Here is a 10,604-nt window from a genome sequence, read left to right on the forward strand (position 1 = left end):
GAGATGTCCACCAACTGGTCGAAGGATAGGTTGGTGTCCCTGCAGGCCAGCTCACGACGAACGTCCTCTCGTAGGCTACACCGGTAATGGTCGATGAGGGCCCTCTCATTCCACCCCGCATCCGCCGCTAGAGTCCGGAACTCCAGGGCGAACTCCTGTGCGCTCCTCTTCCCCTGTCGGAGGTGGAACAGACGCTCCCCCGCCGCCTTTCCCTCAGGTGGGTGATCGAAGACAGCCCTGAAGTGGCGGGAGAACTCCGCGTAGGTGATGGTAGCGGCGTCTATTCCCCTCCATTCGGCGTTGGCCCACTCCAACGCCTTGCCGGATAGACAGGAGATGAGGGCGGAGACGCTCTCGTATCCCGAGGGCGCTGGGTGTAGGGTAGCCAGGTAAAGTTCCACCTGCAGGAGGAACCCCTGACACCCGGCTGCAGAACCGTCATATGCCCTCGGGAGCGAGAGCCGAATGCCCCTGGGTTCCGGTGCTGAGAGAGGAGGACTGGCCGTTGGTGATGGGATGGTGTAAGAAGACGTGGGCACCTCCCCAGTAACCAACCGGCGCAGAGTGTTGGACACCTCGTCCATGGCGGACCCAAGTTGCCGGATCATGGTGTCCTGATAGCTGATCCGTTCCTCCAGCGACTTGGGTGTCGCAGCTGCTCCTGCTGACTCCATGGTTGGTGTTGTTGTTCTGTCAGTAGAACCGATGTGGATGTGGTGGAGGAGTCAGGCGCAGGACACAGAGGCTTCGTCCAACAGACTTTACTAGTCAAAAGTGCTAAATTACAATACACGGCCTCGAAAACAAACAGAGGCGAGTGAATACGTAAACCATGCGTAAACACTAAACAAACAAACAGAGCGTCAAAACGCAGCTCCGAAAATACAGGCAGACAACAACACACAATCTAACCCATACCAAACAGGGAACTTATAGGACACGTAATCAGAACACAAACAGACACAGGTGTACAAGACAGACCAAAGCAATCACACCACGAAACATTCAACGGTGGCAGCTAGTACTCCAGGGACGGCGAACGCCGAAGCCTGCCCGAACCAGGAGGAGGAGCAGTCTCGGCCGAAACTGTGACAAGAAGAAACAATTGAACATATAGTGTCATTACAAAGCCAGACTAGGCTATACAGGGAGTGGAGTACGACGGAGTCACTATGAACACAAAAACTAAGGAGTGGATGCCAAGCCTCACCTACAGTGCCTTCAGAAAGTATTCACACCCCTTGACTTTTTCCACATTTTGTTGCGTTACAGCCTGAATTTCAAATGGGTTAAATTTAGATTTTGTGCCACTGATCTATCTACACACAATACCCCATGATGTCAAAATGGAATAAAAGATTACATCCTGAAAAGACTTGACTTTTGAATGATTACTCCATCTCCGTACCCCACAAATACAATTATCTGCAAGGTCTCTCAGTCGAGTAGTGAATTTCAAGCACAGATTCAACCACAAAGACCAGGGAGGTTTTCCAATGCCTCGCAAAGAAGGGCACCTATTGGTAGATAGGTTTAAAAAAAAAAAAAGCAGACACTAAATATCCCTTTGAGCATGGTGAAGTAATTAAGCTTTGAATGGTGTATCAATACACCCACTAACTACAAAGATACAGGCGTCCTTCCTAACTCAGTTGCCGGAGAGGAAGGAAACCGCTCAGGGATTTCACCATGAGACCAATGGTGATTTTAAAACAGTTACAAAGTTCAATGGCTGTGATAGGAGAAAACTGAGGATGGATTGACAACATTGTAGTTACTCCACAATACTAACCTAAATGACAGAGTGAAAAGAAGGAAGCCTGTACAGAATAAAAATATTCCAAAACATGCATCCTGTCTGCACCAAGGCACTAAAGTAATACTGCAAAAACTGTGGTAAAGAAATGAACTTCATGTCCTGAATACAAAGCATTATGTTTGGGGAAAATCCAACACAACACATCACTGAGTTCCACTCTTCATATTTTCAAGCATGATGGTGGCTGCATCATCTTATGGATATGCTAGTCATCGGGAAGGACTAAGGAGTTTTTGGATAAAAAGAAACAGAATAGAGCTAAGCACATGCAAAATCCTAGTGTAAAACCTGGTTCAGTCTTCTCTCCAACAGACACTGGGAGACAAATTCACCTTTCAGAAGGACAATAACCTAAAACTCAAGGCCGAATATACAATGGAGTTGCTTACCAAGACAACATTGAATGTTCCTGAGTGGCCTAGTTACAGTTTTGACTTAAATCAGCTTGACAATCTATGGCAAGACTTGAAAATGGCTGTCTAGCAATGATCAACAACCAATTTGACAGAGCTTGAAGAGTAAAAATAATAATAATAGGCAAATTGTACAATCCAGGTGTGCAAAGCTTACCCAGAAAGACTCCCAGATGTAATCGCTGCCAAAGGTGATTCTAACATGTATTGACCATTGGTGGTGGAATACTTATCTAATCATTATTTTTCATTAATCTATAACAAATGTTAGAATTATTCTTCCACTTTGACATTACAGAGTATTTTGTGTAGATTGTTGAATCCATTTGAATCCCAATTTGTAACACAATGAAATGTGGAAAAAGTCAAGGGGTGTGAATACTTTCTGAAGGCACTGTAAATATTAAGGTCAGTCAGGTTTAACTGTTTAGCTGTAATAGCTCAGCTCAAACATATTAGTGGAACTCATCTCTCTAGCTGTAAAGCATCGGGACAAGTCCACAACATTCTGCTGAGGAAATGTTAAAATCTAACTGCATAAATGTTAGCCTGCTTTTTTTTTAGGGGGTAGATCAGCTTTAATATTGCAGATAGATTGTAACGTCCATCAATGTAATTGTCTGCATCACTTCCAATCCCCCATATGGTTTTTTTTCTCGCAAATTTTTCCAACAATTGTTTACAGACAGATTGTTTCACTTATAATTCACATTATCACAATTCCAGTGGGTCAGAAGTTAACATACACTAAGTTGACTGTGCCTTTAAACAGCTTGGAAAATTCCAGAAAATGATGTCATGGCTTTAGAAGCTTCTGATAGGCTAATTGACATCATTTGAGTCAATTGGAGGTGTACCTGTGGATGTATTTCAAGGCCTACCTTCCAAATCAGTGCCTATTTGCTTGACATCATAGGAAAATCAAAAAAATCAGCCAAGACCTCAGAAAAATAATTGTAGACCTCCATAAGTCTGGTTCATCCTTGGGAGCAATTTCCAAATGCCTGAAGGTATCACGTTCATCTGTTCAAACAATAGTACGCAAGTATAAACACCGTGGGACCACGCAGCCGTCATACCGCTCAGTAAGGAGACGCGTTCTGTCTCCTAGAGATGAACGTACTTTGGTGCGAAAAGTGCAAATTAATCCCAGAACAACAGCAAAGGACCTTGTGAAGATGCTGGAGGAAACAGATACAAAAGTATCTATATCCACAGTAAAACGAGTCCTATATCAACATAACCTGAAAGGCCGCTCAGCAAGGAAGAAGCCACTGCTCCAAAACCGCCATAAAAAAGCCAGACTACGGTTTGCAACTGCAAATGGGGACAAAGCTTGTACTTTTTGGAGAAATTTCCTCTGGTCTGATGAAACAAAAATAGAACTGTTTGGCCATAATGACCATCGTTATGTTTGGAGGAAAAAGGGGGTTGCTTGCAAGCCGAAGAACACCATCCGAACCGTGAAGCACGGGGGTGGCAGCATCATGCTGTGGGGTTGCTTTGCTGCAGGAGGGACTGGTGCACTTCACAAAATAGATTGCATCATGAGGAAGGACAATTATGTGGATATATTGAAGCAACATCTCATGACATCAGTCAGGAAGTTAAAGCTTGATCGCAAATGGGTCTTCCAAATGGACAATGACCCCAAGCATACTTCCAAATTGTGGCAAAATGGCTTAAGGACAACAAAGTCAAGGTATTGGAGTGGCCATCACAAAGCCCTGACCTCAATCCTATAGAATATTTGTGGGCAGAACTGAAAAAGCGTGCGCGAGCAAGGAGGCCTACAAACCTGACTCAGTTACACCAGCTCTGTCAGGAGGAATGGGACAAAATTCACCAAACTTTTTGTGGGAAGCTTGTGGAAGGCTACCCGAAACGTTTGACCCAAGTTAAACAATTTAAAGGCAATGCTACCAAATACTAATTGAGTGTATGTAAACTTTTGACCCACTGGGAACGTGATGAAAGAAATAAAAGCTGAAATAAATCATTCTCTCTACTATTATTCTGACATTTCACATTCTTCAAATAAAGTGGTGATCCTAACTGACCTAAAACAGGGAATTTTTACTAGGATTAAATGTCAGGAATTGTGAAAAACTGAGTTTAATTGTATTTGGCTAAGGTGTATGTAAACTTCCGACTTCAACTAATATTTTTTAATTCTTAATTTTAAGAGTATATTTATAATTTTCATTTGTTTTATATATATATTTGTTTTTATTATTATTATTTTTTCATTAATTGTTTTATCTTATTACTGTTTTATATTGTTTTATGTTCCTTCGTTTTTTAAATTTTTCAATTTTTATTTTATTGTTTGTATTTAAAAAAAATAGTTTTTATAGTTTTTTGTTTATTTAGTTCTTTGAGACTGTGGTCCCAGCTCTCTTCAGGTCATTGACCAGGTCCTGCCGTGTAGTTCTGGGCTGATCCCTCACCTTTCTCGTGATCATTGATGCCCCACGAGGTGAGATCTTGCATGGAGCCCCAGACCGAGGGTGATTGACCATCATTTTGAACTTCTTCTATTTTCTAATAATTGCGCCAACAGTCGTTGCCTTCTCACCAAGCTGCTTGCCTATTGTCCTGTAGCCCATCCCAGCCTTGTGCAGGTCTACAATTTTATCCCTGATGTCCTTACACAGCTCTCTGGTCTTGGCCATTGTGGAGAGGTTGGAGTCTGTTTGATTGAGTGTGTGGACAGGTGTCTTTTATACAGGTAACGAGTTCAAACAGGTGCAGTTAATACAGGTAATGTGTGGAGAACAGGAGGGCTTCTTAAAGAAAAACTAACAGGTCTGTGAGAGCCGGAATTCATACTGGTTGGTAGGTGATCAAATACTTATGTCATGCAATAAAATGCAAATGAATTACTTAAAAATCATAGAATGTGATTTTCTGGATTTTTGTTTTAGATTCTGTCTCTCACAGTTGAAGTGTACCTATGATCAAAATGACAGACCTCTACATGCTTTGTAAGTAGGAAAACCTGCAAAATCGGCAGTGTATCAAATACTTGTTCTCCCCACTGTATAAACCCCAGTCGTACTTTATCAAATGCCTTTTCGAAGTCTGCTATGAATAGCAGGCCTGGTTTCCCAGAATATTTAATAGTGTTCTATTGTTTCCAGTACTTGCCTTATATTATCTCCAATGAATCTTCCATGTAAACAAAACCTTTCTGATTAGAATGAATAATGTCCGACAATACCTTTTTAATTCTATACATTTTGCTAGAATTTTTGCATCAAAACACTGAAGTGTAAGGGGCCTCCAATTTTTTTTATGGACTGGATCTTTATATTTTCCACTTGTATCCTGGTTCAGTAATAATGAAATCAGACCTTAGCCTGCTAAGTTACTAACAGTTAGTTACAGTTAAATTGTCCTTGTATAAATGTATCTGATGAGTTGAATCAAAATGAAATTGTATGTCATTATACTGTGGAGTACTGTCAGGGAACAGGCAAAATGGCTTCCAAAAAAGGGGATATTCATATTACTTAAGGTAACAGCTAGATCTACTGTAGTGTGGGGTGGTGGGCCTCGAAGAGTTCACCATCCCACACAGCATCTCTGTATCTCTGCTCTCTGCCACTTCCAGTTGAGCTCTGTCATTTACAGCAGCGCAGAGCAGTTCTTCTATTCCACCCAACATCTGTCTGGTGCCAGGGTATAATTGTACCTCCTTAAGATCTCTCCAATCATAAAATACCTCCCCTCGTGTACACTACTAGGTTTCCCTGGCATCCCCTAAGCCAGGGGGAAACTACATCACCCAATACGTTGAGTCCCTCTATGAATGGATGTTATTGGATCTCCAAGACCCTAAACTATCCCTTTTGGATGCTCGGCTCGGCCAATGAGACAGCCAAACAATTCCACACCCAAATACTTCTTGACTGCCCTTCCTAGACTAATGCTACAGGAGAAGACTCTCTCCATCTCCCAGCATAACCCACAACAAGCATCTCCTCTTACCAACAGGGTTCAACATAGACTCTATTTCCAGGCTCTTTTAACTGAGGGGGCTTATTTGTGGGAGATCCTAGTGTGGTCAGTGTATAAATACACTCTGCCAGTGCAGGACCAACACAGTACAGTACAGTAGAGTATAGGCTACTCCAAGGAAGTATGTTACCTAAATCAGTCCTTGGCTTGTAGAGCAATGCCTGACAACCATGGGATATGATGCAAATCAGGACAGTAACTCATTCATGGCTATGTTGAAATACTTAATAAGGAGTGTGATAACAGATAAGCACACTGCAGCCTTGATTGCTAGCTTAAATATAACTGAGGCTTTTCTCTATCAGAGCTCTAGCCGATAAAGTAGTCATATCCACATTACAGTACTACTGTGTCCCCTCTATGAGTTGCAAGGGGTTAAAGTGAAAGAGGGAGTGCAGGGTTAAGATGGGACTTAGGGGTAATACCAGTCACTCCTGAGGTCCTGAGTTAGAACTGCAGGAGACAGAGATGTGTGGCCAACCAGCAGAGGTGGCACCATGGGTGAAAAGTGCAGGGGCAAATGCCAGCTTGCCACGTTTGCCGGCAGCCCTTCCAGCCAGAGTAGGAATACTAATCTGGATTTTAGTCAAGGGTTCAGAGAATGGAGACTTGGATCAAGTCATTGCACCACGACAGGATATTACTGTACTATAGTGCCTTCAGAAAGCATTCACACCCCTTTACTTTTTCCACATTTTGCTGTGTTACAGCCTGAATTTTAAATTGATTAAATTTAGATTTTGTGTCACTGGCCTACACACAATACCCCTTAATGTCAAAGTGGAATTATGTTTTTTGAAATGTTTGTTTTAAAAAAAAATTGCAAAAATGTCTAAAAACATGTTTTCACTTTGTCATTATGGGGTACTGTGTGTAGATGGGTGAGCAAAAAAATAATTTTATCCATTTTGAATTCAGACTGTAACACAACAAAATGTGGAATAAGTCAAAGGGTATGAATACTTTCTGAAGGCACTGTATGTAGGCCTGTGCTTTTAAACAGAGCTAGCCTTGTTCTTCTGAGCTCATGTCCTATGAACAAGCTACTTGAAGGTCTGTGACACAAAGAAACTAGACAGTGAGACGGATTGAGTAGACCATGTTGGGATTATTGAGACAGTTCAGAATGCAACTTGGTATTATAATCAATTAAATGCATCTGGTAATATACCATAACATGACAAATCTTGTTATCATGTGAGAGACTGCCCTTGTCTGCATAGACAAGGACGTCTGCTCTGTGCATTCATCATCTTCAGTTTTACTGTAACGAATTTAACATTGCAGACATAGATACAGAAATAACATTACAGGGGACAAAAAAATTGGGGATATCCAGACCCAGAACAAGTCTATGAGGAGAGGTCTCTGGAAATGATAATAAACAAAAAGTTAGTGGATCTATCAATCACAGGACTTCGCCTGAAATAGCCTGATGCAGAGAACACATGAGACAGGCTTGTCAGAGCATGGAAAGTTAAACTTCAACAAACTTTCAGTTCTAAATTATCTAAAAACTGCCGGCTCAGTAAAAAGGGCCCGGTTTCAAACTGAATTACAGATCAACAGGACAGGGAGCATGCCTCAGAGGCTGCACTCTCCAACCCCCCTCACTGATAGTATATACAGCTGCCCAAGCTTTGCAACAGCAGTCTTATTTAAACACGACCCATCCCTGCCCCCTTGCTCCTCAGTCCTCCTACAGATGAAGAGACGCTAAGCTAAAGTTGTGACCTTTCAATTCTCTGACAGGTCATGTTGTTGGCTGGACCATACGAGCCTTGGCAGGGTTGACCTCTGCTACCACAGCTGAGGGTCTCTAACGGGGGTGTGGAGTGTACAGTCAGTAAAGACAGTAGAGTAGAAGACTTCAATTCACCATGACACCACCAGTAGAAGAGTTTCCACAATAAGACCTGACGCCCATGATTATTATGGATAATATACGCTCTGTCATCATGGGTCAGGGCTACATTAAGGCCAGACTAGGGTGTCTCTCCTCTGACCTCTCCTTCCCACCCTGCTCCCGAGTGGCGCAGCGGTCTAAGGCACTGCATCTCAGTGCTTGAGGCGTCACTACAGACCCCCTGGTTCGATTCCAGGCTGTATCACAACCGGCCGTGATTGGGAGTCCCATAGGGCGGTGCACAATTGGCCCAGCGTCGTCCGGGTTTGGCCGGTGTAGGCCGTCATTGTAAATAAGAATTTGGTGGTTGTCCCACTGGCTATCCTAAGTTGAATGCACAAATTTGTAAGTCACTCTGGATAATAGTGTCTGCTAAATGACTTAAATGTGAATGTAACTGACTTGCCTAGTTAAATAAAGGTAAAATTAAAAAATATATTTCAACCCTGGTCCTTAGTTGGGTTGACACCATTCGGGTTGAAAATCTAATCAACCAGTTTGTCTTTGAGTCACCTTTGGTTGAAAATGCCAGTGTGAAAACTGCTATTGGTGAACACCCTGGGATGGAGTTCCAATTTACCTCTCAACTATGTTCTCTCAGATCTACAGGTGGTGAGTGAAAGTAGACAATTCTGAAAGGAAAGTAGTTCAGAGTGATTAGTCTTCTTTCTAGCCAGACAGAGCTAGGGAATTACAATACCCCTGGAGGCGGATGGTTAGACGGGCCACCAAGACCCCCTCCTGAGGTCAAGACCAAGGCTCCTGGTTGGAGGGACCCAGGGAGTGATGATGAGTGCTTCAGTGCTAATTAAAAGGTATTATGGAAAAACAGAATAACACAGTACACTACAGGCCCTCAAGGACTAGGAGTTAAGTATCACACGCCAGCATTTACTGTCTGCTCTTTCCCCCTCTCCCTCATATGCCTCTCTCTCTTTCTCTCTCCAGATCAGGGAAGTGCCCCATCTCTGCATTTTCCCAAGGTGGTTTAGGCAAAGCCATCTGGCCCTAGCTAGCCGACTGGCTTTGGGGGGGCTAGCTGGGAGGGTGTAGGAGAGGAAAGAGCGTTGTGGGGGGGGGGGGGGGGTGTAACTAGAGACGATGTGTGACTCCTTTGCCACAGAGGGACATAAGCTATCATTCCCCCCCCCCCCCCAAAAAAAATAAAAAAGCAAGGCACACCCCCACCAGTAAACACACTGGGCTACAAGGCCAAGGCTCTTTCATGTCCTGTCTGAGACTATGGCAGAGGAAAAATGGATGAAAACAAATAGAAAAAAATGAATATGTGAACTGATGTGAGAAAAAACTAGGCATGTTTACAGTGGGTGTTGTTTGTATGTAGTTGTATAGCTGTCAAGGAGAAAATACATAACAATGCTTATCTGGTCAATAGGATCAGGGAGTGCACGTCTGACTATGATAACAATTGTTAAAGATAACAATCAATCCATTTCAGGCTTTTCTCCATACAATGGCTAATTGCCCAAGTTGTTTACATTGTTATCTTCTGTATAATAACCCAATAGGTTCTACTAAAATTATCTTGAAACAGAGCCCACACATTAATTTACTGGAGAGTGACATCATAATGATATGATAAATTACTGAATGAATAAAACAAAAATAGTTTAGCCTATACTTACTCTATGGAATTCATTATTAAAATCGTGTTGTTGCCTTCAAAATGGTGTAACTTACTAGTCACTAACACAAGTTTATGAGCATCCCACCCGCAGACTTTTTCAAACAGCAGGGAAAAGATACAATGTAACAAAAGCTCTTCTACAGGAACTAACGTTACAGAGTATTTCAGTTACATTGTATCTTTCTCCTGTTTGAAGGAGCCTAAAGATCATAAATTGTATTGTCTGCCGTGCGAGTATAATCCATCATAGCCAATGATATGGCTGTAATTTACATACTATAAAGGTTAATAACTTATTTACACAATGTAAAGAACACTTACCGACTGCGTTCGGCTACGTGGATCTGTTTTCCGTGAAAACTGTCAGGCATGAACACAACCGAAAACAGAAAATCGAGACAGCAGTGGGAAAACCGGTTCCAATGCACATAGGCTACAGTCACAGTGACCATAAAAAGTTTTCCCTTCAATGATTTAAGGACAAAAGTAGACTATTCAAAATGAATCAGCCCCGCGTTCTTGTCTTCTTCAAAAACTGTCCAAAATTATAAATCAGTCAAGCGTTATTTGCAGTCTCAACGGAGGAACTTAAATAAAGTGAGTTCTTGCGGTTTATAACAATGTATTCATAAGTTCCACGGCATTGTATTAAAAATCAGTTTGTCAGTTGGCTAGTTAGTCACGTCTGACAGAGGCTAGCTACAGCGAGCCAAATTGTTTTTCCTCTACACGCCACCTCTTTCCCTCTATCTGGCGTGGACTGTTGTCGATACCCAAGGGGTTTTAGTTCTCTCG

The 10,604-nt window shown here is 42.4% G+C and overlaps 1 protein-coding gene across 1 annotated transcript in view; it reads right to left on the reverse strand.

The window, feature by feature from the left end:
* The window catches only part of LOC311133252 (transmembrane protein 198-like), a 33,586-nt gene extending 23,402 nt beyond the window's left edge, over positions 1-10,184 (reverse strand). The window contains exon 1 of the mRNA XM_084166739.1: positions 10,131-10,184. The gene's annotated coding sequence lies outside the window, so the exon portion shown is untranslated. The remainder of the gene's footprint in view (positions 1-10,130) is intronic.
* Positions 10,185-10,604: the final 420 nt, after the last annotated feature.

This window comes from Coregonus lavaretus (assembly GCF_964263955.1).
Source record: "Coregonus lavaretus genome assembly, chromosome: 8".
Lineage (NCBI taxonomy): Eukaryota > Metazoa > Chordata > Actinopteri > Salmoniformes > Salmonidae > Coregonus > Coregonus lavaretus.